Raw genomic sequence first — 24372 nt, 5'->3', positions numbered from 1 at the left:
AACTTGAATGAGGTTGAAAGTAGATCCTTCCCCAGTTAAGCCTCCAGATGAGAATGAAGCGTGGCTGACACTTTGACTGCAACCTGTAAGAGCCTGAGGAAAGGACCGAGTTAAGTCACACCTAGACTCTTGACCCTGTGAAAACTGAGATAATAAATGATGTTTTAAGCCACTAAATCTGTGGCCATTTGTTACACAGCATATAAAACTATTGCAACTGTACAGAAATAAAAGTCAACAAATTACAGCTATATGTATCAAGATAGATTAATCTTATAAACATAATGTTGAGTCATGAAGAATACAGCATGATGTTTGAAAACAGATAAAACCCAACCAATGTGTAATTTAGGAAGGCATACATAAAGGGTAAAATTATAAAGAAAAGCATAGGAAAAAACTCACAGAAGTGGGAGAGTAGGTTATGCAGGTTACTTCTGGAAGAGAGTACAGGACCCACACAGAGCTTCTAAAATATTATCAATGTTCTATTTCATAACAGGAGCTCACTTTATAATTACATATACACTTTTCTGTATGTATACTATGTGTTTAAAAATGAAGCTAGTATAATATTAAAAACAATTTAGTCTATAAAATATACAAAGAACATTCCTATATTTATGGCCAGCTCCCCTCCAGCCCTCCAGCCCAATCCCCTCTCCTTATGGTGGAGTGATTTGAGGTCAGAAAAACCTAAATTCAAATCTTAATTTTGTCACTTCCTTGCCGTATGATCTTAATGCAGAGCCGTAAGATCAATATCCAGACTCCAGACTTTCCAGATGAAAGGGCTATAAGAGAACAATAATTGAAAAATCATTACCTTGTTTAATGAAAAAATAAATATAAAATCAGCAATTATGAATTCTAGCTATATACATGAACACTATGTGTATATTTTTAATTAAAAAAAATTAGTGATCAACCAACAGTGTAGAGAGACTGGTACTCATATGTTGCCGACAGCATTATAAATTGATACAGCCTTTCAGTGGATTAGGTTTAACCATGTTAGAAAAATGAAATGAGATACTAAAATATTGCCATTCTTTGACTCTGGATTTCTACTTTGGGAAATTTAAGGTTATTTAAGAAAATAATCTCAAAAAGTCAGAATCAAGCCAATGTGTACAATAATGTTTAAGGTAGAAATATTTATGAAAACAAAACTTAAAGCAATTCAAATTCCTTATTCATTGTACATTATCAAAGTAGAAAGCACTGACAATAAGAATAATGTGATAAATATATGCCTTGTATTGGTATATGGATATTTTGTTTTATTTTTTTAATACAGCTTTATTGGAGTATAATTGCTTCACAATGCTGTGTTAGTTTCTGTTGTACAACAAAGTGAATCAGCCATATGCATACACATGTCCCCATATGCCCTCCCTCTTGAGCCTCCCTCCCGCCCTCCCTATCCCACCCCTCTAGGTGGTCACAAAGCACCGAGCTGATCTCCCTGTGCTATGCTGCTGTTTCCCACTAGCTATCTATTTTACATTTGGTAGTGTATATATGTCAGTGCTACTCTCTCACTTCGTCCCAGCTTCTCCCTCCCCCACTGTGTCCTCAAGTCCATTCTCTATGTCTACATCTTTATTCCTGCCTTGCCATTAGGTTCATCAGCACCATTCTATTTATTTTTTTTAGATTCCAAGTATATGGATATTTTAAGCAACATCAAATGAACAACCAGAACTAAACATACATTTACATACTGTCTATATGATTTAAAATATCTGCAGAAGACTGAAAGTATCAGAGATAGTTAAAACAATATAAATAGTTGTGTTAGGTTGATGGGAAAGTTGAAGTGATTATGATTTTTACAATAAGTGGGTAATGTAATCTGAAGGAATACATTTAATGATGGAATTTCAGGCAACGTTATAGACAGATGGTGAAGCTATTTGTGCAGCAGGTGGGGGTGGTAGGGGAAAGGGAGACCTAAAATTTCACCACATGGAAAGTTTCTATAATCAGAGGGTTTTCTCTGGGTTGTGCAGGCGGTGGCCCCAAAAGGGGAGAGTCATACAGAAGATTTCTCAAAGGGAAAAAACTGGAAGAACCATACTTAGAAAAATGTTATTGTAAGTTAATTTCTCTTTAGGGTGTAAACTGTTTTCCTTTCCTTTGCTTCTTTTACTTATTTTTTTCTAAAGCAATTGCAATTTAATAATTTACTTCAGTGTATGAGAGACTCACAGCTTTCCAAGGTAAGTCTGAATCCTGTGTGCCTTGGTCTGGCTAATTTGTTTCATTTCAACATTGAGAGATGTCTGAAAAGTGTATCAGTGGAAGAACATAATCAGTCATTCATAGACTGGTGTTCAGTTACTTTATGACAGCCACATAAAGGTGATTCTGTTGTGAGTCTTATCTCAATAAGTAATTTTAGTAAATTAAAGCCAAAAAACAGATGAAGTGCCATTCCCAACCACAGGCATAAAAGAAGGCCAGGGAGCCAGAAGAGAGGGTTTCATGACTATTGCAGCTTTCAAATTAGAGCAGATTAGAAATAAGGAAGAAGGCACCGCCTCCTTGATCTGAATCAATAAAGTATAGGTGTTCTGCTTAGAGAGAAAGTGACTGCAGATAAAAGTGTTATAAATCCAAGAGCATTATGACTTCAACACTTCTCTCAGTTTCTCCACTTATAAAATAAAATGAGAAATAACTCCCTCTCTTTGCCATCCCTCTGTACCCGCACCATTCATACATCTGGAACATATTGTGACTGTAGGTTAGAGAAATCAATGATTTTTTTTTTCTTCAGAGCACTATGTACAGAAGTTGTCCCTGCCGTCAAGTGGCTTATTACACTTTAATCAAGAATACCCTCTGTTCCTTAGGAGTCATGTGCTTTCTACCCAAGTATTTTTAGAGAGATTTTTAAATCACAAAGAATGGTAAAACAGTGAATGCATTTTTAAACTTAATTTTCCATGGTATTAAAATTGTAAGACGTATAAATAAATCCCAGAGACAATCAGTTTTTACCTTTAAGCAGCTCATGACTTTAAAAAAAAATGCATTTAATATCGCAAGGTCTATGATGTAATCTCCCTAATAAGATCACTTGATATCAAGTTGCTCAAATATGCACATGACCTTTCAAATAGAATTTCCATCTCTTAATGCCATGAACTGTCACGTAAGTATTCATAACTTGGGATTAAATTTCATATACATTATCTGAGAAGTCTACATACTACTAACAAAATAATTAAAAAAAAAAAAGTATTCTTTTGTTTCCAGATATATCTTGATATATTTTTTCTTAAATTGCAGTATCTACAAAGCCCTTTAGAATCTAAAGTTTAGATAATGTCACAAACTATACAAAGGAATTAGTAAGTCTTTCCAGCAGCTGTTCTTCCATATCCCTTGGCAGCATCAGGTGGCAGGCACAGTCAGTAACCAAATCCATTTAATGTTAGGTGTGACTCTGAGAGAACACAGACGACCTTACTGGAGCAGTGGGTCTGATGTTCTGAGGAATGATCAGGTAGCGAGCCATATAGAGGCTGCATATACCATCCTTGCACCAAGCTTTATTTGATGTATGGTTTGAAATTTCTTTGGATAACAACTTGCAGGAAGGGAGAGCAGCTCAGGAAAAAAGTCCTAACATTGGACAGATCTAGATTCAAATTCTTGCTCATCACAACATCAACCCCTCCAAGCCCTGTTTACTCATCTGTAACATGAAAATACAAACAATACCAATTCCGCAGCGTTGTTTGAGGATGAAAAGGATATAAATAACCTATCTGGCATAAAATAGAAGCTCAAGAAATGTTAGTTCCTTTCTTCCCATTTGTCTGGGTCATGCTGGTCTTAATAAATTTTCAGTTCATTTTCTTTTTTATAAATTTATTTATTTGTTTTTGGCTGCGTTGGGTCTTCATTGCTGTGTGTGGGCTTTCTCTAGTTGTGGCGAGTGGGGGCTACTCTTCACTGTGGTGCATGGGCTTCTCATGCAGTGGCTTCTCTTGTTGCAGAGCATGGGCTCTAGGTGCACAAGCTTCAGTAGTTGTGGCACATGGGCTCAGTAGTTGTGGCTCGTGGGCTCTAGAGCACAGGCTCAGTAGTTGTGGCCCACGGGCTTAGTTGCTCCACGGCATGTGGGATCTTCCCGGACCAGCTGGAACCCGTGTCCCCTGCATTGGCAGGCAGATTCTTAACCATTGTGCCACCAGGGAAGTCCCTCAGTTCATTTTCAATTATAGCCTTCTTAGATTCTTTACAGTCTAGTTTATGAGATGCAATTGATAGCATTGTGTTCTGTGTCCTTAATGCAAGGACTGAGTATTAGAGTTTCCCTGGTGCTGCTTGGTACATTACCCAGACATTCTACAAGTTCATGGTTGTGTCATTGTGGAGAGCATACAATACACAATCCATCAACATTTTTATGTCTTCTTGTACGGGTTTTTTTTTGTTAGTTACCACTGCTCTGGGGTTTTGTGCTGATGATCTAAAGCTAATCTCATTAGAATTTTGTAGGTTAAAAAAGAAGCCTCATAGCAATAACAGGCTGCGTAAAATAGATTGAACAGGACTAGACTTTTAGTGCAAACTCCTTCCACAGTGAGATGATATGGATCAGGCAGCGTACCATAAACTCTGATGTGACCATACCATAGTGGTCCTTTGGACCTGTTCCATAATGAAGTAGGAAGCCCAGACCTATTTAACAAAAAACTAGTTCTCCCTAGAATGCTCAGCAAGCATCATCTACAATTTACATGGCACTTTAATTAGGAAGACCACTACAACGATGAACTGGAATATAGACATTGAAATATACACTTTCATTCCTCTCCTCCTTTCTTCCTTCCCCCATTCCTTCCTTCTTTCTTTCCTTTTCTTCTTTGCCTTCTTCATTTCTTTCTTTACATTTTATCTTTTAACAGAAAGAATAACAGGCTACTGACAAAAACACACATTACAATAAGATGAACTATTAGAGATTGAGGAGGCTAATATCACTGGATACGCAATCAGGAAATTCCTCTAGGGCTTCCCTGGTGGTGCAGTGGTTGAGAGTCCGCCTGCCGATGCAGGGGACACGGGTTCGTGCCCCGGTCCGGGAGGATCCCACATGCTGCGGAGCGGCTGGGCCCGTGAGCCATGGCCGCTGAGCCTGTGCTCCCAGAGCCTGTGCTCTGCAGCGGGAGAGGCCACAACAGTGAGAGGCCCGCGTACCACAAAAAAAAAAAAAAAAAAAAAAAAAGAAGAAATTCCTCTAGGTTTAGCCAAGTGTTAGAGATCAGGACTGAGGCAAGCCCAATCTCTAAAATATGCCTGAAATATGATGAAAAATTTATGTGAAGTTCAGCTATTTCATATCATTCAGTTTGCTTTTCTTTTGTTAAATTTAAGTCTAATATTTTTTATTAACCAATAACTGTTGTGTGATCCAATTTTAATAACATCTGTTTATCTTCTTTTATATGTATATAGGCATAGAGAGATGTCTAGAATAACATTCACTGAAGGTTAGCAATGGTTAATTTCTGAGTGGTAAGAGGGAGTAATTTTTTTGCTTTACTTGTTATACTTTTCTTAATTGCTTGAATTTTTAAAATGAGCATGTATCTTTTTAAAAAAATCAAAATCATTATACTTTAAAAAAAGAAAATCATCGAAAACAATGATTATCCGCTTATCCAACTTGCGGTTAAAAGTGACAAATATGGAATGAGAATTTACATTGTTAAGCTGTTAAATATTAAGAGAAGAAAGGTGTAAATATTGTACTTACCCAGGTGAAACAACAAAATTTAAGATGCAGTGTATCAAAGTCAGAAATCACTCAAATTAGACAAGAAAAGGAAAGAAATAAACATTAAGCGTGTGAAATACAAAATACCTTGGGTCTGCTAAGGCCATTTCCTGCTCAATTAAACAATTAAATAAAACATTTACTGTATTATAACACTTGATTACCAGAGATTCTTTGGAGAAAACCAGCCTAGAAAAAAAAAGAAGGTCCCAGGGGCCTAAGACTGATTCCCCAGCTAGTCCTTGATAGCAACACAAATGATGTCTTTATTTGTGCTTTATCTCAGTGTTTTTGAAGGAGCCACTTACAGCAGAGTGAGAGGAGTTGCATGACATTAGAAAATTTGTTACTGATCATTAGAGTCAACCTTTGGCCAGAAACTGTCAATGTTATTCCCTGTGGGCCGACATTATCCAGAAATCTCTGACTTCCTAGAGTGAGGTCCTGAACCTGAACTTCTTACTGCATTATTGAAATTGTGGTTCTAAAAGAGCATCACTTGCAGGAAGAGTTTCTACAAACAACAGCAGCCAGTCACCAAATGCAAAGTACTCTTGGTTACACCTTTAGATTAGAGCTGTAAACACAGAGAACAATCGTATCTTCCCATATAGAATATTCTTTGTGGCTTAAAAATAAACAGTAGATAATACATGGCAGGAGGAAAATTCACTTAGGTAGCAAATTCACTGATTTAAGGTGTCTATTTACAAATTTGTTGTGAAACCCAATCATTTATTAAAGACAGATTCATGCCTCTATTTCTTGAAAGTGATAGAAGTTTTACAGTGAACTTAAAATGTATGAAAATCAAATGAAGACACCGATGACTTAAATCCAGGCAAGCCTATCTGTCTTTAAAGTGTAAGTGAAATCCAAAGTGTTGGTGAGAACGTAGAGAAATTGGAACTTTCATACACTTCTAGTGGGTGTATGAATTGGTAAGACCACTTTGGAAAACTGGCAGTATCTCCTAAAGTTGACTGTACACATGCCCTATGACCCAGCCATTCTACTCCTAGGTATGCACTCAACAGAATGCAGCAAATGACATATGAGCATGTTTGTAGAAGCACTTTTTCTAATGACCTCAAAGTGTAAATGACCCAAATGCTGATGAACAGTAGAATGAATAAACAGTAGTATGGTCACACAGTGGAATACTGTACAGCAGAGAATGAACAAACTCTATACACCATTGTGAGTGTATCTTATAATGCTGATCAAAAGAAGCCAGACACAATGTAGTACATACTGTGATTCCATTTGTATAAATTGCAAAAACAGGCAAGACAAATCTATGACGTTAGAAGTCAGGATGGTGGTTATCCTTGGGTTTAAAATTGTGAAAGGGGTGAGGGAGATTTCTGGGAGCTGGTGATGTTCTATTTCTTGCTCTGGGTGCTGGTTAGATACGTATATTCAATTTGTGAAAATTCAATGACCTGTACACTTAAGATATATGTACTATTCTGTTTATCTGTTATATTTTAATAGAAAGTTAAAAAACAAAAATGTAAAAATATTTATTCTTTATGACAGATTTAAATTGCCCTCACTTATTACTATGTCTATAGCTATGAATATAATCAGTATTTGTTGTTCAGGCAATATTTGGTCTTTGACCAAGGTACAAATTAAAAAATTCGAATATACATATGCTTGAAAAATCACCATTTATTTTTAAAAGTGATAGGATTGAACATAAATAGACAAAAATTGAATTGCTTTCTCATTTGTCATAAACAGCCCAGACTTTTTCATTTCCCACTTCTGGATTTAGCTGATATCAGGCAAATCTATGTGCATGGGGGAAAAGGTGGTGGTAATCTCATGAATAATCAATTGTCAATAGTAGCCATAATGAAAAATAAGGACCTGAGTATTAGAAACACCATTTACTGAACACTTTGTTGTAATATTATAGAGAAACCAAGTATTTTAAGTGAAACAAAGTGAGTAATACAGTCATCTCCCTGAATCAGGCTGAAAAAGGATTTTCAGCTGAAATACTGAGACTCAGCTTTCAAACTCAAAAGCCAGACAGGTATCTAGAATAAGTAAAATAGGCCAGATGAAATACAATGGGGTCTGGTGATGGGGTTTGGGAAAACCATAGAACCCGCAAAAAGTGGTTCTCAGAGTCTGTCCCCAGACCAGAAATGCATCAAGAACTAGGTAGAAATTCAAATTATCAGACCCCAACCCAGATCAGCTGAATCAGAGACTGGGGGTGGAGCCCAACAATCTGAGTTTTAATAAGCTTGATTCTGACACATGTTCATGTATGAGAACTATTGATTTAGATGTATTCTGATTCAAATTTTTTAAAAAATCATGTGGGTTTAAAAAAAATCATCTGGCCAGATTTGGCCACAGCCTACCAATTCATAACTTCTGATGAGAATCATATAAAAAACATAAACTTGAATTTTGTATGTCAATTCTGTAATTCCCTTTTATAAGATAAAGAAAGATAGTATGTGGTAATGCTTGAACCTACGTTTTCTCCTCCCTAGTATTCAGGCATATCTGGGCATTCCTGGGGTCTGGTGGAGGTGGGCCCTCTGGAATTCTATTTATAAGACAACTCAAGTTGCTTCCAAAGAAGAACTAACCCAGTAGAAGAAAGAACCAAATTACAGAGGTTGCATTAAGGGCAGCAGATGGAGTTGAATATATCTGAGTACATCATTGTGTCTGCCACTCAAGATTGTTTGCAGCCCAGCCTGGTGGACTCATTCATTCTTTCAACAAATAGCTATTGAACAGTCTGTCCCTGAGTCCTGTGACCCCAGCACAGCTGTAATATAAGATCTAGTAAGAGCTAATGGAGCTGTTTTTTTTGTTTTCTTTTGCTAATCTTAGGACACAGGGAGTGCAGCTTATCAGTGGTATGACTGTTGGTGCCGGGACTGTCAACACTTCCGATGCCTTGAAGTTGGACTTCAGCCTTGCAGACCTCCTAGCATACAGTGGCAGTGCCTTTGGTGAGCAGCAATGACACAGCTTGGAAGGTTGGCAGCAGCTGTTTTTAACAGGCAAGGAGAACTCTGAATACCATTCGGCAGCCTATTCTTGGAGTGCACATGTGACATCCCTGGGTACCCTGATTTAGGGGCAGTAGAGGATGAACCCTCTAGTAGAGGTAAAGAAATGCTAATTTGTAGCTATGGTTCTTACTATGTGTAACATAAGTTACACACGGAAAAACACTGAGTCCTCAATGGAATCTATGACTTTTTTTTTTCTTTTTTGACTTGGCAGCATTTAAAGAAACTACATGTTGCTTTTTGTGATAAGGTTAAAGTATGTGATTGCAGTGAACAAGGTAGACTTAAATATCAATTCTCAAACATTTGGTTTCCTTTTTTAAAATAGAACGCAGCGAGATTATTGTAGGCTTTGGGACATGAGGTTTGAAAAATCACAGCACACATTACTAATTTTTTTTCTCTCTCTCAAAACATCCCTATTAAATGAAACAATATTGCTGATGAGCTGTTTCTGGCACCAACAAGCAGCTTACTGCAAAGGAAAAAGAACTTTGGAAACAGCCACTCCTTTCCTGCCAGAATTTTGAGAGATTGATGACCTTTTCCTTCATTTCTGCAATGCCTATAGGCTGCAGATTTTCAGTAACTTCCTGAAATCCCAAATTGAATTCTATTAAAAACATATTTGTTATTCTACACACAAAAAATGTTTGGAGTTTGGAGACCACAAGTCTCTGTGAGACCTACGGAATTCCTCAAAGTAACCAGAATTTTCCAGAAAGAGTCAAGTAGTTGCTACACTACATTTAACTCAGTGTTTTATGACACCTAATGAGCAAGGTGTGTGGTATGTCAATATTCCAACTAGATAGCAATACCTTGCTATTGATTTATGTAAAAAAATATATATATATATGTATATCTTGCAGATTTCCAATTTTCTGGTAGAGCCATATTTTTTTTCTTGATGGCTATTTGTTTGAAACCCATTTTTTAAAGCCCCAGCAAATTAAGAGAGTTATTTTATTTTGATACTTCACTTCTAGCCAACCCAGAGTATCCACAATGGAATGTGAGTTAGGGGGTGGGGGCAGGGATCAGGAGATTTGAGTTCTAACCAGACAAGTTTCCCTGGACAGGTCAGTACCCTGTGCTTTGAGGCTGAGCTTTGGGGCTCAGTTTCACTCTTGGTAAAGTTGGAGGTGGGACAAATTGACCCAGAGTTCTGTGATTAGTCCAAAGTTCTGTGACTAGAGTTCCATATTCCTTAACCTCTGGATTATGAGAGCTCTCCCTGAAGAATCCTAATGACGGATTCAGTATTTGAAGGAGAAAAATTCACCTTGAGAGGACTCTCAGAAGCTCTTGATATTACATATTTCTTTTTTTTTTTTTAGAGAGCGAGCTGGGGTAATTTTCTGTGTACATTTGGGTACAAGTGACTGGTAGCAATCAATCAAAGGCTTGTTTCTACATTAACTTAATAGAATTTAGTTTCCTGGAATGCAAATTAGTAACAGGAATATGAAACATTTATTTGATTCTGTTTTTATAATGTTTATTTCCTCCATGCCCCCTCCTTCTGACTCTCACCTGGCCTCTTCTCCCTAACCTTTTTACACATGATTTTATACTTGGGTTATCAGCTTAATCTCAAATTCAGCTCTTCTCGCGTTACTTTCCTGCTCAAAACCTTAATACCTTTCTGTTTACTGCATTGTAAAATACAAACTCCTCATGGCACACAAAGTCCTGTACCATCTGATGCAGTGCAGCGTCCCATCCTTGTGGCCCATTACTCCTTTTACCTCAGCCTTTCAAGCTCCCTGCTCTTTCTTTCCATGCCCAGAACTGTTCTGGCTCTCTGCCTTTGTCCCATTGATTCTTTTTTTTTTTTTTTTTTTAAAGAAGATGTTGGGGGTAGGTGTTTATTAATTAATTTATTTATTTTTGCTGTGTTGGGTCTTCGTTTCTGTGCGAGGGCTTTCTCTAGTTGCGGCGAGTGGGGGCCACTCTTCATGGCAGTGTGCGGGCCTCTCACTATCGCGGCCTCTCTTGTTGTGGAGCACAGGCTCCAGATGCACAGGCTCAGTAGTTGTGGCTCACGGGCCTCGTTGCTCCGCAGCATGTGGGATCCTCCCATACCAGGGCTCGAACCCGTGTCCCCTGCATTAGCAGGCAGATTCTCAACCACTGCGCTACCAGGGAAGCCCTGTCCCATTGATTCTTGCTTCCTGTTTTCACTTGTTCAGATTCTACCTGTGCTTAAAATTTAAGGCCAAGGTTCTGCTACCAGCTTTTCTTGATCTCTCCTAAATGTAGGCAACCTCTTTTTTCTGAGCTCCCGTGGCAACTTACCTGCATTTCTCTCATAGCAGTTATCACTTTCTACTCTATATTTCTACTCTACTCTATAAATATATTACAGATATTTATGTTCATATCAATCTTCCTCACTAGGTAATCAGCTTTATGAAGTCAGAAGCAATGTCTGTTCCATATTTGTAGCCCTCGAAGTACCTGGCATGTAGTAGTTCCTCCACAGATGTTTGTTTGATGAATAAAAAATATCAGAGCAGGGCTTCCCTGGTGGCACAGTGGTTACGAATCCACCTGCCAATGCAGGGGACACAGGTTTAAGCCCTGGTCTGGGAAGATCCCACATGCCGCGGAGCAGCTAGGCCCGTGAGCCACAATTACTGAGCCTGTGCTCTAGAGCCCGCGAGCCACAACTACTGAAGCCCAAGGGCCTAGAGCCCGTGCTCTGCAACAAGAGAAGCCACTGCAATGAGAAGCCCGCGCATCGCAAGGAAGAGTAGCCCCCACTCGCTGCAACTAGAGAAAGCTGCGCGCAGCAACAAAGACCCAATGCAGCCAAAATTTAATTAATTAATTTTTAAAAAATCAGAGTTACCATGGGAAATTTCTCCATTTATCGATTATCTATCTGACTATCTATCTATCCTATAATTTTTCAGCCTATTTCTGGTTTCAGTGAGGAAAATCAGGAAAAAAAGAAAAACGAGAAAGGTACAATAACTTAAATCGCTGGTTTAGCATGTAATTAATATCTAGTTCCCTTCCTTCAAGCATTGTGCTGTAGTCAGCTTTCAAAAGTGGTTTAGGTTCACATGAGTTTGTGTACTGTGATGTTCAAATGTTTGTTAAAGCTGATGCAACTCTATGAAAAAGATCAACACTAACTCTGCAGATGCATCATACAAATTTTAATCTGGTGAGGTGAAGAATTCACTTGAGGCATTGCTACATGTGGGGCACTGAAAAAAGTTGTGGCCTTTTTTTCTTTCTTTGCGAGGGTGGGGCAAAGAACAGCCATTCAATGGAAAACAGACAGATGACTTACCATAGGGCTCATGATAGATATAGATGTATAGATATAGATATAGATACACACATATATATTAAAGTGGTTATATATTTATATATAAATATATAATAATGCTATATATTAATTACATAATATTTATATAGTATATACAATATATAAATGTATATTTGTATATATAAAAAAGACTATTCATTTCTATACCTTTTGTGATATTTGCCAAGTTTTAGACAAATTCTTTATCTTAAAATTAATCTTGGGACTTCCCTGGTGGTCCAGTGGTAAAATATCCACCTTACAATGCAGGGGATGTGGGTTTGATCCCTGGTCAGGGAACTAAGATCCCACATGCCGTGGGGCAACTAAGCCTGTGCGCCACAACTACTGAGCTAGCGTGCCTCAGTTAGAGAGCCCACATGCCGCAAACTACAGAGCCCACGCGCCCTGGAGCCTGCGCGCCACAACTAGAGAGAGAGAAGAAAAAGAACCCGCACGCCACAACTAAAGATCCCACATGCCTCAATGAAGATCCTGCGTGCCACAACTAAGACCCGATGCAGCCAAAAAAAAAATTAAGTAAATAAATAATAAATCTTAAAATAATATAATTAATCTTAAGAGCCTCACATCACATACTTGAAATAAAAGCTCTTATTTGTATATTGGCTTATAATTTTTCAAGCACTTCCGTCCTTATTAACTCATTTGATTCTCATGTTTTATTTCCAAACATATATTTTACACCTATTTATAATTGTTCATCCATCATGAAAATGGAAAAATTCCATTTCTTATAAATGCAGTGGATTTGTCTGCTGGCCCTTTATTTGCTTCACTCTTCTCTTTCTAATATATTTTATCCATATAGCAACAGTTTTCCTGACTTTCTACATCTGTAGTTCTTCCTGTTTCTGATTTCCCAGTCTTTATTTTTAAGACGGTGATTTGTTCTTCATCTTTCTCCTTCCTCTGAGAAAGACCCGTAAGATTTTTCTTTGGAACTGTAATTCATCTCTTCCTTCCCCTTAATCTTGACTGACTCCAAATATATTTAGTTATAACCCATGCAATGGTAGTTGCTGCCCCTTATCTTGAACATTTTTATTGGAGAATCATTGTTTACTAAAACATTTAGTAAGATATTTTTGTCTTATATTTAATATAAACCATATTTATTAATTTGTTCTCTTATTTTCTATAGCCTCAAAGATTGTTTTAATACTCAGATTTATTGTTTATTCTTTTATAAATATACATCTCCTTTAAGAGTTCTTTGATAATTTCCTATCACACTTTTTAGGTCCTCAGTCTTTACATTCCATTGATAATCCTTCATCATACTTCTGGAAAGACATCTGTCTTCTATATTTACAAGTCTTTCTTTAGCAGGATTTGCTATTTCATCTTGGGCAGGGTGGAATTTGAAGCTTAATCTCTAATTGTTACATTTTCTTCCCTTTCAGAGTGAATGCCCATTCTTTTTTTTTCAGCCACGCCACGCAGTGTGTGGGATCTTAGTTCCCCAACCAGGGATTGAACCTGCACTCCCTTCATTGGAAGCACAGAGTCTTAACCACTGGACCTCCAGGGAAGTCCTGATGCCCATTCTATAATTTACATCTTTAGTGCTATCATATTCCTCTTTATGTCCCATTGTTTTATTATTGTTGGCATCCATACCTGTTTATATTGCTTATTCTTTATATGTTTTAAATGCTCACATTCCGTTTTTTTTTTTTTTTTTTTGGCCAAATGATGCCATTTAGCTATAACTGCATAACAACACCTCCTTTTCATATCTTCCCCTGAAGTTTCTTGGACTTGGCCGGCACTTTCTTGTGAGAGGTTCTACACACCATAACACCAGAAAGACCTATGGTCACGTGAAGCCTTAACTAGCTCCCTACTTTCCTCATTTTTTCCTGGAGAGTGGGGATTAGGTTTTTGTGCCAGTGTAACATCCTTACCTATTTTAGCAGTTTACCTGGCACTTTCCTGCTCTTCATAGTCTTAAAGAGAAAATCATCATTGGTCCATGCCCAAGACTTTTCTTTATCTAAACAAAACAAGTAGTCTTCCTATGACCTTCCTTTGGTGTCTTAACCCTTCTCTCTCTAGTCCCTTTTCTTTTGCTTACCTTGTACCATTTGATTATACCTCTGAATCCTTCAATGGACTGCAAACTCTTTTGAAGACAAAAGCTAGATTGTATTTTTGCTACCTTCCACATCCTAATGCTGCAGCACAGCTGAAAAGGCAATAACAGTCATGCTCTGGAGCTGTGAGCTAAACCAGTAGCAGACTTGAACCTTTGAACCCCAGAAGCAGGGGAAGCAGGACTGTAAGCTGTTGTCTAGTATGATTTACTTGGGGAAAAAAAGCCAAAGAGAAGATGAACCTTGTGGAGATTCTGTCCCCAGCAAGCCAGGAGGACAAGAAGACAAAACCCATCACATCACCACCATCCTACCCATGTCACCATGATGGGATTGGAGCTTTCTCCTCTAGTCACTTTTCAGCTCCAGGCTGGCTCTGGACCTGTGTTTCTCAGGCCAGGAATGTTATGATGCTTAAGACTGTCCTTCAGACAGGAGCCCTGAGAGGAGGAGGAAGTGGAGGAGTAGGAAAGGGAGGAAGAGGAGGAAGATAATGATGATATAGATGTATCCCTAGAAGAGGAGACCCCTGTCAAACAAGTCAAGAAGCTAGTACCCCAGAAACAGATGAACATTACTAAGGAAAAAAAGGTGGAAAAAGAAGAGAAGCAGTGAGAACCAGTCTTAAAGACAAGAGCCCTGTGAGAAGGGCCAAACCTGAAAAGCTGGGATCCAAGAAATGAGGGACTAGGAATGGCTTAGCTGCAGTGACTGAGAGAGGGTCTGCAAGTGGGCCTTCCTTGGAGTGTGCTGCAAACTTAGGGTGCCCCCCCAACCCCAGTCCCCCCTCCATTTGAGTCTGAAGGTGATGGAGGTGTTGTGGAAGGTGCAATACAAGAGCCCGTCACCCCCAGCTATTTAGTTTCAGCAGCACCTGGAGAGAAGAGCCCTGACCTCAGCACTACAGTAAAGTTTGCTTTGCTAGGAAATTTTTTTTTTAAGTATCCAACACTTAGCACAATACATTATACATTATAATGTTTCAGCAAAATATTTGTTAAATAAGATTTTTTGTTTGTTTCTCTTAAGTTCATCAGGTAGCTACTTCTCACTTTTTGCCATACCACTGGAACTTTTGTCTTACTTTCTTCTCTTTTGCCAGTTTTCTATCAGTATTTCTGCAAAACTGCATTACTGTGGGTACAGGGTTGCCTTTTGGATGATGAAAATGTCTTGGATCTAGTTAGAAGTGATGATTGCTCAATACAGTGAAATGTGCTAAATGCAACTGAATAGTACACCTTTTAAAATGTTAATGGTTGATTTATGTTATGTGAATTTCACCTCAATTTTAAAAAAACTGCATTGCTTGAGTTAGTAACACAAAGAACCACCACTTTGTAAACAGTCTCATTCTTGTCTTTTATTTTTTAAATTTTTTAAAATCATTCTTATCTTTTAAAATGCTGCTAATACTTCTCTTGCAGGGACCTGGCTCTTTCACCTTTCTCCCACATGCTATTGAAAACAGCAGCGAAAGTTTGGTCCAGGCGACTGTCTAAAGGCTTTGTGGGACTCAGCAGTGAGGTCATCAGCATTTGGTCACAATTTATTCTTTAGCTATCATTAATACAGTAAGTCATTTTTGCTCATTTAATGACACTCCCTATTCATGCCCATTCTTTCTCTTCCTTTTTCTCAGTATCTTTTCTGGCTCTTGAATCAGTTCCTTAAAGAATGCTGTCACCTGTCTCTTGGAGACTTTTTAAGAAGATACTATTCCTAGAGGACTTCAGTCCTTATGGGATTACTTGTTCCTGATACAGATCTGACCATTTCTACTCCTTTTTATTTTTGTTGGGGAGGGGTAGAAAATCAATCTCTGGAAATAGAAGGGAGAAAAATTTTCCTTCCTGTGGGTTTTTGGAGTCAGACAGTCTCAGGTCAGATCCTTGTGCTGTCACATACCAGCTGTGTGATCTTGAGTCTGTCATTTGGGCAAGTCAATTTCCTCATGTGAAAACTGGATAATATCTACCTCCTAAGGTCCTTGTGGAGATTGAATCTGATAATGCATATAAATGTCCCTTGAGGGCGCACACGTGCATGTGTATGGGTGTCTGTGTACAAACTTATTTTATTTTCTAATTCTCTCCTAGTATCAGAAGCTACTCCACCTTCCTTATTACAAACACTGAGTGACAATTGCTTTTATCTGCTCCCTGCCTGGGGCATTGTCTCTTTCTTCGGTCCACAGTATGCATAAACAAACGCCAGTCAAGGAAGCACCCAGGTGGAAAACTGAGCATGGACTGTATTTGATTAGCCTTATAAGAAAAAAACACAGGAGTAGGTATCAGACACAGGAAGAAAAGGAAAAGCAACCTCTGTGTGATAAAACTTATAATTCCTCTTTGTAATCTTTATTTTTTGGTAGGAAGTTTTTTTCATTGCACAAAAATAGCATACGGAACTTAAATATTGTGCAGAAATTTGGTTATAATGGCTGTATCCCTTTAATCTAGGGAGGAGGAGGGAAAGCCTTGAACTGTAGATGAAAGTTATTCCACATGTTAAATAAGGAAATAGAAATTTGAGTTGTGCAATATTTCCGATTTGTTTTTAGCATGAAGGGGAAATTGCCTGATGTGTTATCAGGAGGCAGCAAGGTTCAGGGAAAGGGCTCTGGATTGGGGATCAGGAGATGCAGGTCCCGGCCCTGCCACTAACTGGGTGACCTTGACAGGCCACTTCTAGCTGGACCTATTTATTCATCTGAAAAATGCAAGCACTGAGTCAAACCTCTCCCCCTGCCCCCACCTTTTTAAACTCAAGAACTGCTTTTTACAGAACAACTCCACTCTCCAGGAATTTTTAAAATCTTTTATCGTTTTGTGAGGTATATTATGGAATGCTTATAGGTTAAAAAAGCATTTTAGGGGCTTCCCTGGTGGCGCAGTGGTTGAGAGTCCGCCTGCCGATGCAGGGGACACGGGTTCGTGCCCCGGTCCGGGAAGATCCCACATGCCGCAGAGCGGCTGGGCCCGTGAGCCATGGCCGCTGAGCCTGCATGTCCGGAGCCTGTGCTCCGCAACGCGAGAGGCCACAGCAGTGAGAGGCCCACGTACCGCCAAAAAAAAAAAAAAAATAGTGTTTTAATAAAAATATATTAAGATAATTTTAATAAAACCACTAATATATAACCAGAATATATTTCCTTTTTTTAAAAAAACGTGTTTATTTATTTATTTGGCTGCGTTGGGTCTTTGTTGCTGCGCGTGGGCCTTCTCTAGTTGCAGCGAGCAGGTACTCTTCATTGCAGTGGCTTCTCTTGTTGCGGAGCACGGGCTCTAGGTGTGCAGGCTTCAGTAGTTGTGGCTTGTGGGCTTAGGTGTTCCGTGGCATGTGGGATCTTCCCGGACCAGGGATTGAACCTGTGTCCCCTGCATTGGTAGGTGGATTTTTAACCAGTGCCACCAGGGAAGTCCCTATTTCCTTTTATGACAACATTGAATTAGAAAACACTGAGTCATATTATCTCCATGTCAGTGTTTTATTTAGAATACATTTTTTCAAAGAAAAATTTTATTTAGTATAATATGGCACTATAATTGATTTTTACTTTGACCCTGATATTGTAGGGAATATCATGATTTTGGATAATATGGAGTGGACTCTTTGGGGGTATAACTGTCTTTTATTCAAAAGCTGTATAGAATATGTCAATGTATATTCTTACAAAATATAGATTAAGGATTTTTTTGGGTGAAATATGTAATTCTTGGTGCTGGTTATAAATAGAGATTGGATGAATAGTTAGGTGGAGAGTAAGTTTATTGTAACTTCCAAATTATTTTCAGTCTGTGTTCCTGAGACCATATATTGAAAATTGCCTTGATACCTGCTGGAAGGCATCCGCTTGGAATTCAGAGATAAGCTGTTCTGAGTGGCATATGAGGGGGGTGCTGAGTGGAAGAATGCCAGTGCCACATTCAAGTCTAGATACCCTGCTTGCTGGTGAGTAACTGGGTAAATCACTTAACCTTGAGCCTCAGTTTCCTCATCTGTAAAATGAGCGTAATTGTATATCTATTGATACTTCCTGGGGTTGTCATAAGTCTTAAATAAAATAAAGTATACAGCATTACTTTGAAAAAGCATCACATGAATGTTGTTATCATGTAGCATTTGGCAGGGCCCAGACCAGGGGGAGGTGAGTGAGGTGCTGGGGCTCAACTTTTAAGGAGGCCCTTGCTCTCAGATCTGACCCTGTGCTTGACCCATCCTGAGAGTGTGCATCTCCTTAAATGTAGGGCCAGCAGGCTCCTCACTACTCATCTCTCCCTAGTTCAGGCCCTGGTGTTTGGACAAGCACAGTTCCTGTGAATAGGAGCTATACAGCTTTAGATGTGGGTCTGGTTTCTGAAAGACTATTTTTGTTGTTGTTTCTTACATTGAGGTAGGTTAGGAGCAGTTGTTCCATCTCCCTCAAAGCTATAAAGCTGCTGCTTGGATAAAACAACCCTCTAACTTCCTTTTTTTTTTCTTTCTTTCTATTCTCTTATTATGTTACTCATATACCTGTGCATGGTTAGATGTTACAAGATATATTCATTTTATCTTCAGATATTCTTCTGGACAAGATATATTCATTTTATCTTCATATATTCTTTTGGAGATAGTGTTACATTATGATGGACTGCTAAAAAATACCATGTCTGCATTATTGTTTTCTGGAATTTGCAGTACTGAGGGGATCTTTTAATTTCATCTTCTTTAAATCGCTTGCTTTCAAGGTAGAAGCAATTTACTTGTCAAGTAAAAAGATTTTGCAAGGTTATCATAAAAAATTCCAGAGGTGAATGGGTATGAAAGCAGTTCTTCTAGGCTCAGAGCCAGTCCTAGAAACAAAAATGAATTGCCCGCTGCACAAACAGATTTTTCAAGATCTGTTCACATGCCCACACGTGTCTGACTGAGGTGGGCTTTTCCAGATAACCATTCAGTGACAAACCTCTCATTGAGTTCTTTAAACAAGGGAGTCTAGTGTTAATGGTTAGTTTTAGAACTTTTAAAAGTTGCTCACTAGGAGAGTTTTACAGTTTGTTGCCCATATTTCCTTTGAGTTTCCTCATGCTGCTGTTAAAAGGTTTGACCCACTCTTAAATTTTGCCCCACTATGCCCTATACTTACCTTCTGAATCTTTGCAGATACCCAGATATGATTAATGATATTTTGAAGCTAAATCTGTCACAGAGGAATTATGATTTTTTTTAATATGAAAATATAGTCAGGCTCAATGATTAGTAAAATCTGTAGAGGCAAGAGAACTGGAAAAGAGAGAGATTCCCAGGAATATGACCTACAGTAAAAGTATTGATGAGGTTCTTTCAAAGAGTGCATTTTTTGCCCTTTAGTAGTTAAGAAGGAGAAGAAGAAAAAAGGCATAAGATCATTTTTTAAGTCTATTGATTTAATGGAAAATTAGAACATAGATTAAATGTGGCCCTTTTAGACCATTTTTTTTCCCTATTGTGAAAGGTAAATACATGTATGGGCAAGAATTTCAGAATAGCAATAAACTACATCAAACTACTGGATTGGCCAAAAAGTTCGTTCGGGTTTTTCCATAACATCTTATGGATGGAAGATGCATCATTCAGGTATTTTTCCTTTATTACTCAGCAGTGTGTATTTGGGGGGGTTATAATTTATCTCTCATCGGACTTTCTCAAACTGGGCAGGACATAATAAGCCATGTGCTAGTTGTGTGAGTTGTTAGTAAGGATAAAGGAATTTCAAATTAAAGCACAGGTAGCAAATCTGGTAAAATGCCACACAAATTTACTAGAGGTTTAAAATGGACACTATGCTAGACATTGAAGTTATGGGGGATTTTTTCTCCTTTTTTCATGTTTTTGAACTTTGCCAAGTTTTCTTAGTGAGCACATTACTTTTATAATAAAAAAAAGTAGAGGAAAAATAAAAATATTTTCATATAACAGTACAGCTCACCAGCAGTTCAAGTAAGGGGGCGGTGGAAGGTAAACTTGGGTAGAGTCCAAACTGGTATTAATATGCCTTCACTCATCCATAATTCAGCAACTATTTATGGAATGTCAACTACCATGCAAAGCACTGTGTGAGGGCTGGGCAGCCAATGATGAACTCCAGCATGGAGCTTCTGCTCTAGGAGAATTCTTCAATTAGCATTATGATAAGGACTACAAAGAAATAAGATTCTTTTTTTAAAATAAATTTATTTATTTATTTAATTTTGGCTGTGTTAGGTCTTCATTGCGTGCACGGGCTTTCTCTAGTTGCGGCGAGCAGGTACTACTCTTCATTGCGGTGCGCGGGCTCCTCATTGCGGTGGCTTCTCTTGTTGCGGAGCATGGGCTCTAGGCATGCGGGCTCAGTAGTTGTGGCTCGCGGGCTCTAGAGCGCGGGCTCAGTAGTTGTGACACACAGGCTTAGCTGCTCCATGGCATGTGGGATCTTCCTGGACCAGGGCTCGAACCCGTGTCCCCTGCATTGGCAGGCGGATTCTTAACCACTGTGCCACCAGGGAAACCTACAAGATAAGATTCTAAGAGAGTTTATAATAGCAGAACCTGACCAGGTCAAATGGTAGGGAGGTCGAGGAAGGTGGCTGTGAGGAAGTTTCCGTCTGAAGGGTGAGCAGGAATTAGCCAAGTAGGAGGGGTGGGGAAAAGGAAGCATTCTAAGTGGAGGGAATGGTTTCTGGGAAGGCCCAGAAATTGGAAAAGCATGTCAAGAAACTGCAAATCCATCATGGCTGGAGCCAGGAGAGTGAGGGAGTTACTGATTGTGAAATTTTTTTTTTAGGACTTACATTTTTAAAAGAACATTCTGGCTGTTCTGTAGATTCTGGACTAGAAGGTGCAAAAGGGGATACAGGGAACCCTGTAGAAGGCTATTACAATGATCCAGCTGAGAGATCATGGTAGCCTGGCATTCGGCTTGGGGCATAATAGACAAATTCCAGAGACAATACAGGAGGCAGAATTGTAAAGAGTTGCTGCTTGGTTGGTTATGGAAGACAGGAAGTTGTCAAGAATGACTCCCAAAATTTCTGACTTTAAAAACTAGGTAGATGGTGGTGTTACTGAACTAGAGGACATGGGAAGTTTAGAAGGGAAGGACATGAGTTCTGTTTGGACCATAGTGGATTTTAAGGTAGCTCTGAGACATTCCAGTGGAGTTGTCAAATAGTGAGATATAAAGATCTGGAAATCACAAGAATATAGTAGCAGCAGCCTTAGGCAATACTCATTGTCAGGCAGGTGAAATCATCTTAATTCCCAGGAGGTCAAGCCAGTTAGTTGCTATGTGGGGCTACTGGTAAGTAGCCCCTTAGAAATGTGGGTAGAAACACATTTACAAAGTGTCCCATACATCCCTGTGTACTCTCTAAGGAAGGGATATCTTCATAGTTTGTGAATGAGGAAACTGAGGCTAAGAGGAGTTACATGATCTGTCTGAGGCCATTCATCTCATCAGTAGTGAAGAGGGGCATATCAGTCTGGGTCTCAACCAGAAACAGGTGGCAAACTTGAAGGAAGATAATTCAAGGAGGGGTTGTTTGTTTTACAAAGGATTACCAAATAAAGATGCAAAGTGGGGGACCATGAGAAATAGCGCAGTAAACTGGGGCTAGTAGCAGGTGAGCTGTTGTGAACACCCCTAGAATCAAAGTATCAAGAGGAGAGAGTTGCTCCCAGACCTTGCGAGGAGAAAGTTGTGTGAAGCTACTTTGAAAGGAGCAGTGATCCTCAGTTCAAGGACACAGTCAGCTGACGCCACCTCATTCAACTCTCTATTTCTCCCACGTGTCTCCTATCAGGGCTCCCATTGGCCAAACCCAACAGTAAGCCAGAGGGCAGAGAGCTAGGTGGAAAGGGGCAGAGGGTGTGATCAAAAGGGAGCAAATAGAGAATAGCAGGACATTGGGGCTTCCATCCGGGTCCATCCACACTCCAAAACCCAGAGCGCGATCAAGAAGGGGTTGCTCAGCCTAAGGCCCTGACGTGATGGAGTACATGCGGAGACCTGAGCAGAAGCTCAGTGAGCTCTCAAATCCTGGACCCCAGGTGAGAGTTACAGCAAAGCTGAAGTTAGCTCACTGAGGAGCTCTGCCCAGGCCCATCAGATACCTGTGAGCAGACCACCTCTGATCCCATCTGGTAGTGTGGAGCTGACTTTAATGGCCAGGATGCCTCCTCTCATGACACGCCTTTGAAGGGAGCAGATAGGGAGCATTCATTGTCATTTTATAAATTTGCAAATGAATAAATCATGGAATTGAGTGGCAGCTCCATTTATGCAGTCATGCCAATTCTCCTCACTCATGTATCTGAACCCCAAATTTGAATTATAAAAGCAGGGATCGTCAGTGTAGACTCTCCCTTAGATAAAGAAGCCCGTTAAAGAGCTGTTTGCTTCGGGGCTTTCTGTTCAGATGTCCCTATTATCACTTGAAATGTCAGATGAGAAATTATTTTGCTATTGACATTTCAGGTTCTGGGTTAGTGACTGTCTGTCAGGTATGGCAGCATGCTCAGAGAAGTGTTAACTGTTTCTGACCAGAGGGAATGCAGCTTAAAAATGTATAAGGTAGGGCTTCCCTGGTAGCGCAGTGGTTGAGAATCCGCCTGCCGATGCAGGGAACACGGGTTCGTGCCCCGGTCTGGGAAGATCCCACATGCCGTGGAGCGGCTGGGCCCATGAGCCATGGCCGCTGGGCCTGCGCGTCCGGAGCCTGTGCTCCACAGCGGAAGAGGCCACAACAGTGAGAGGCCCGCGTACCGAAAAAAAAAAAAAAAAAATGTATAAAGTAATTTAGGTGTCCCATTCTTTTTTTTTTTTTTTTTTTTTTTTTTTGCGGTACGTGGGCCTCTCACTGTTGTGGCCTCTCCCGTTGCGGAGCACAGGACTGGGGCACGAGCCCGTGTCCCCTGCATCGGCAGGCGGACTCTCAAGCACTGCGCCACCAGGGAAGCCCAGGTGTCCCATTCTTGACATCCATTTCAATGGGCTGTGTTAATATTTACCTTCTTGTCCTGATTATTTTATATGTCCTCCATATTGTTTCTGTTTAACTGCTCTATGAATGACTACCTTCTCAAGCAGGAATTCTTAACAATACAGCGTATACATTCAGAGGTCTCAGGAATGTTGTTTATGTTCAAGAGCTCAGCTTTTATTTTTTCAGAAATCACCTCAACTTAAGGTCAATGGAAAGAGACACACTGAATTATAATATTGTTTGCTATGTAGGAAAAAACAAATGAGGGAGGGTAAGTGGAAATTTGGCATAACCTAGGATAAGCTATGGCAGCTATTCATCTTGCTTAAAATCCTACATGCTACAAAACTACCTTGGGAAACTGCCTTGAAAATGGAGTAAAAAAAAAAGCTGAGGATAACATATCTCAATTCCATTCAGCATTTTTTTAACTAGTATTTTTTTTTTTTTTTTTTTTTTTTTTTTTGGTGGTATGCGGGCCTCCCTCTGCTGCGGCCTCTCCCGTTGAGGAGCACAGGCTCCGGACGCGCAGGCTCAGCGGCCACGGCTCACGGGCCCAGCCGCTCCGCGGCACGTGGGATCCTCCCAGACCGGGGCGCGAACCCGGCCCCCCTGCATCGGCAGGCGGACGCGCAACCACTGCGCCACCAGGGAAGCCCCTTAACTAGTATTTTTTTAAGTAATGATAAAAATAGAATAAGATTCAGAATCAAAAATAAAAAAAAAAAAGGTAAATTACTCTCCCACCGCACAGGCAACCACTATTAATGGTTTCTTGGGTGTCCAGATGTATTCTGTGCATATGTAAGTAGAGGAATACTATTTTATGAAGATATTAGTATAAAATAGGTAATGCTTCACATCTTATTCTTTTCAGTTAGAAATATATCTTGAAGGTCATTTCATATTAGCACATACAAGTCTATCTTTTTTTTTTTTTTTTTTTGTGCTAGGCGGGCCTCTCACTGCTGTGGCCTCTCCCGTTGCGGAGCACAGGCTCTGGACGCTCAGGCTCAGCGGCCATGGCCCACGGGCCCAGCCGCTCCGCGGCATGCGGGATCCCCCCGGACCGGGGCACGAACCC

General features: G+C 39.6%; 1 long non-coding RNA gene and 1 pseudogene across 1 annotated transcript; both read left to right on the top strand.

Annotated features, from left to right (window-relative positions):
- Positions 1-8696: 8696 nt before the first annotated feature.
- On the top strand, positions 8697-15053 carry LOC102994208 (nucleoplasmin-2-like; annotated as a pseudogene).
- A 684-nt stretch (positions 15054-15737) lies between these two features.
- LOC114487400 (uncharacterized) lies at positions 15738-19891 on the top strand. The gene is made up of 3 exons (XR_003682459.1): positions 15738-15872; positions 18099-18255; positions 19781-19891. It is a non-coding gene; the product is annotated as an uncharacterized lncRNA (long non-coding RNA).
- Positions 19892-24372: the final 4481 nt, after the last annotated feature.

This window comes from Physeter macrocephalus, chromosome 12, assembly GCF_002837175.3.
Source record: "Physeter macrocephalus isolate SW-GA chromosome 12, ASM283717v5, whole genome shotgun sequence".
NCBI classification, from domain to species: Eukaryota; Metazoa; Chordata; class Mammalia; order Artiodactyla; family Physeteridae; genus Physeter; species Physeter macrocephalus.
Note: the sequence above shows the minus strand (reverse complement) of the source record. Positions and strands in the feature narration are given on the sequence as shown.